Source organism: Belonocnema kinseyi, chromosome 1, assembly GCF_010883055.1.
Source record: "Belonocnema kinseyi isolate 2016_QV_RU_SX_M_011 chromosome 1, B_treatae_v1, whole genome shotgun sequence".
NCBI lineage: Eukaryota > Metazoa > Arthropoda > Insecta > Hymenoptera > Cynipidae > Belonocnema > Belonocnema kinseyi.
The window spans coordinates 30,089,239-30,094,246 of record NC_046657.1 but is presented as its reverse complement, the minus strand read 5'-3'; the positions used below and the strand labels follow the sequence as shown (position 1 = coordinate 30,094,246).

The window sequence follows — 5,008 nt, the reverse complement described above, 5'->3', positions numbered from 1 at the left end:
TTGGGATAATAAATAAATTTTTTGAGGAATTTCATTGGCACCGTCGGAAAGAGGAGATCTTAAGCAATAAAAATAAATGTGTCTCAATTTTTTCTAGTGTCGAATAGTCTTAGTTGTTGGCCGTTGAAAAGCAGTGTCCCGGTAGCGGCGTTTTGGCCGTTTAAGAGTTAAATTAAAAGTCTTTGTTGGAAATTTGGGGATTGTTTTAAAATTATGTAATTTCTTATCTGAGAATTTAAATATTTGGTTAAAAACCCAAGTTTTTGGTTGAAAATTTATATTTTCAGATTGAAAATTCATCTTTTTGAAGAAAATTTGCCTTTTCGTCTTGAAAATTTAACATAATGGTAGAAAATTCGTTTTTTCATTAAAAATCAATTTTTTACATAATAATTCAAATATTTCATTATGAATTATAAATCGGTCTTTTTATTTTCAAAATTGATCTTTTTTAGTTTAAAAATTCAACTCCTTGGCTGAGAATTTATGTAATTTATTTAGAATTCTTCTTTTTTGGTAGAAAATTAATCTTATTGGTTGAAGCTTTGACTATTTTGTCGAAAAATCATTTTGTTTTTTGTTGAAAATTAATTTTTTTACTAAAAGTTGAAATATTTCATTTTTAGTTAAAAATTGAACGATAATATTCTAGATAAAAATTCATTTTTTTGGTTAAAGATTAATAATTTTAGTTAAAAATGCAGTTCTCTGATTAAAAACTTAACTAATTTGCTAAAAAAATTGTTTTGTTTTAAACATAATTTTTCGAACAAAAAATTCCACTGTTTAGAAGCAAACTGGCCCTTTCGTCTTGTAAAATCAACATAACTGTAGAAAATTCGTTTTTTAAATAAAAAATAATCTTTTTAACTAATAATTTAACGATTCCATTTTCAGTGAAAAATTGTTTTTCTGTTTGTTCAAAAGTTGATCTTTATTAATTTAAAAAGTTAACGATTTGGCTGAGAATTTATGTAATTTGATAAAATTTCTTCTATTTTGGATAAAAATTTATATTCTAAAATAAAAATTTAATTTTTCTAGATAAAAATTTATTTTGTTGATTGAAGATTAATAATTTTAGTTGAAAATTATTAATCTTTGTTAAATGTTTTCCTTCAAAAATTAGTGCTAGATCTAAAAATGCAACTGTTTTGTAGAAAATTCGTCTTTTCATTTAAAAAGATGTTCAGGTAAATTTCTTTGTTTAATTCAACTTTTTTTTATAGTTGAAAATTTATTTTTTCAGTTAAAAATTATTTATTTCTTCAAAACTAAAAATTATCTGAAAATACAATTACTAGTTGAAAATATAACAGTTTTGTAGAAAATTCGTATTTTGTAATTAATTCAATAAAAAAAAAGTTGAGATAAAATTAAAAATTTTTTTAAAAATCTTACAAAACATGTTTTACATTCCAAGGTTCCTAGAATGCAGTATAATAAATAACGGATGTGTGTATTTTTTAGCACGTATTTTCCTGATGAAAAACGAAAGATTCTAGAGATTTGTTCCTATAAAAATATCCTCTTACATTAAACTTGGAAAATTATTACTGACAAGTTGAGAATTAATTATCCAGTTTTCTCAGAATTGAGTTGATATATACTGATTTTAATTTTCTATTTATCATTAAAAATGAAAAAAAAACAGTTTCAAGTATGTCTATGTTTGCTTGTAACAAATAGTAAATCTCAAGGACAAATAAATACTTTCACGTGACTTTTAGTAGAGCACGTGATGCACAGAGTCTTAAAAATAAGAATAATACCTGCAATTGAATCAGGTCAGTTCTCGAACCATGAAGGTTTAAAAACAAAATTGTTTTTATGATGAATTTTTAGTTGGCTGAAAATTCAACTTTTCGATGGAAAAGTAACTATTTCTTTGAAAATTCGTTTTTTTTTCTTATTTGGTTAAGAAAAAATTGAAAAAATTGAAAGATTTGGTTAAAAGTTTAACTATTTGGTTGTAAATTTACCCATTTCAATTAAAAATACAAATATTTGGTCAGAAATTCAGTTTTTAAAAGAAAATTTAACTAATCCTTTTTTGTTTCATTATATATTTTTTCAAATTAAAAATGAAGTATTTCGATGAAAATTCGTTTTTTTTTGGTTTAGACAGAATTTTTTTACTGAAATTCTAACGTTTCCAGTTTTTGTTAAAAAAACTATCTTTTTTGTTCGAAATTTATCTATCTGATTGAAATTTTATATTGTTAAATAAAAAATTTGACTATTTGGTTGAAAACTTATATTTTTAGATTAAAAATTCAATTATTTGGCTGAAAATTCAATTTTTTTATAGTAAATTATTCTTATTGTTAAAAAATTATCTTTTCTTTTGAAAATTTATCATTTTAGTTTAAATTCATCTTTGTCGTTGAAAATAAAAAAATTTGGATAGATAATTATTTTTTTTAGGCCGAGAAATAATTTATTTTTAACTGAAATTCTAACGATTATTTTTTTATAATTTTTCTTTTTTTGTTGAAAATTTAACTATTTGGTTCGAAACTGATATTTTTTGGTAATTGCTGTTATTTTTGGTAATATTACAGATAATTCATAGAAACTTAAGATAAATTACCCTAAATTCAATTAAAAAATGTGTATAAAATTCGGAAATTTATATAAATTTTCGATAATTTATGGTAAATTATTGTAATTTTACAGGTAAATAAGTCAACTTACCATAAATTAGCCAAAATTCAATTTTAAACATTTTTATAAATTTCCGTAAATTTATAAATTTTTTGGTAATTTATGATAATATTATATGTAATTTATAGTAAATGACCATTAATTACTCAAAATTCAATTGGAAAATATCTATAAATTTCTGGAAATTTATGAAATTTTTCGGTCATTTCTGATAGTCTTGCAGGTAAATATGGTACCTTATCATACATTACTCAAAATGCAATTTGAAACATTTTTATACATTTACGAAAATTTATGAAATTTTTTGGTAATTTATGATAATATTGAATGTAATTTATGTTAACTAATAAATTGCTCCAAACTAGTTTAAACTTTTTTATACATTCCTGGAAATTTATGGAAATTTTCGGTCATTTATGGTAAGTTTAAAGGTAAATATGGTAACTTTCCATAAATCACCAAAAATTCAATTTAAATTTTTAAAATATATTTCGGAAATTTATCACATTTTTATTAATTTATGGTAATATTAGTGTAATTTAAGGTAAATACCCATTAATTGTCTAACGTTCATTTTAAAAATAGCTATAGATTTTCGTAAATTTATGGAAATTTTTGGTCACTAATGATAATTTTACATGTAAATATGTGAACTCACCATAAATTACTCAAAAGACAATTTTAAACGTTTTTATAAATTTGCAGAATTTTAGGAAATTTTACAGGTAAATATGGCAAGGGGCCATCCATATTCCACGTGGACGTATTTTATGCAAAGTTAGATATTATCAGTCTTCAAAATGTCCGGGAGCTCGCGACAATTTCATGGACGTCATTTGAGTACTCACTAAAATTTTTTTTTTTGCATTTTGCAACAATTTATCGTTAAACTGTTCAAAAATTCGAGTGAAAAAACGTCATTTTAGTACTCTTCAAACACACGGGGAATGATTGTTTGGATGTTTAAAAATAACAATAAGTTTGACAGGCAGCTCCTTAGTGGTGACAAAGTTAACTACACTGAAAAATTTTTTTAGGTATATTACCTAGAATTCTTGCTATCCCAGCCAGAAAGTATCGCTCGATTTCGGCTTCCTAAATAGTTAGCTGTATTGAACAAATTTTCTTGGAGGCAAAATATAGGCGCAGTATCTAGAAAATTTAGCTGTAATGTCTATGTTTCTATTGCTAAACAAGTATAGGTGTCACACCTAACCAGGTTCAGCTAGATATTCTAGGTGAAAAATTAAACTAAACTTGACAGCCTATCTAGCTGCGTTTTCTGGCTGAAGAGCCTATGATTTTTTGAAGCTAATAGGCCGATATATCTTTAGGTATAATGAGGCAAAAATATATCAACCATATATATAAATACTTAAATATTTATTATGTATTAGACCCATACATGACATAATTATTAAAAATATTAAACAGAAAACAGTTATAATCAATACATATCAATATGTACACTAGGGCGTATCAAAAGAAAGTTGTAAACAAAGCTTTTTTGAGGTTATGCGCGCACTGATAAAAGAATACTCACTTTCTTTTGAGAGCTTCAATATAATTCTGGAGGTTACAGCTAATCAAAAAATCTCTTATTTCCATAATTGGTTCCATCATTGCCCTTGCATTACTGTATATATTATTCATTTTTTAACTCTCACAAGCCACACGACACGAGGCATGAGCTTCTTGTATTTACGGAAAATTCGGGTGTTAGTGTTGTGCGAACTAATGCAAGGCGGTACATTTTTTAAATGCATTTCAATTTATAGGCCTAAAACTGATGCTACAATTATTTTCGGTTAGAATTTCTAGCTGTACGAGAAAACTCATTATAGGAAATATGCTGTTTGATCATGACTGCCCGTGTAGAAATTCAAATCGGGAACTAGTCTGGTTTCTGACAATTCGACCCCACTTAAAGTCGAGGGCTAGTCGGGTCATCTGACTAGCCCCCGCCCAGTAGCGTCACGGTAGATTAGTCGGGGGCTAGTCAGGTGATCCGACTTATCCTAGTCGGGGCCTGATCAGGTACTAGTAGGGGTCATATGATAATACATTCGCGTGGAATATTAACCAAACTCCCCAAAATTTATGGAACATACCCTAAAAGTTTGTCAAAATACTTATTATTTACGGAAATCTCCATAAACTTTTTTGAAATATTTAAAAGCAGAGCTGCCAGATCGTGGATAAAATTTACCCCCACCATACCTACCGTTTGGGAGCCGCGAAACAGAAAGTGCATGACTACCACTGTGAGTTCGTATGTAAGCCGAAAATGCACGATTCGACCTCGGAGTTCTGCTGTACGATGATTGCCGATCTGAAGGCT

General features: G+C 26.6%; 1 protein-coding gene across 6 annotated transcripts in view; it reads right to left on the bottom strand.

Annotated features, from left to right (window-relative positions):
• LOC117171231 (proton-coupled amino acid transporter-like protein CG1139) overlaps nt 1-5,008 on the bottom strand; it is an 85,856-nt gene that overhangs the window by 17,562 nt on the left and 63,286 nt on the right. The window contains exon 1 of one of the 6 annotated variants that reach the window (XM_033358380.1): nt 4,211-4,374. The exons of the other annotated variants lie outside the window; for them this stretch is intronic. The gene's annotated coding sequence lies outside the window, so the exon portion shown is untranslated. Of the gene's footprint in view, nt 1-4,210; nt 4,375-5,008 lie in introns of those variants that run through there. 6 annotated transcript variants of the gene reach the window in all.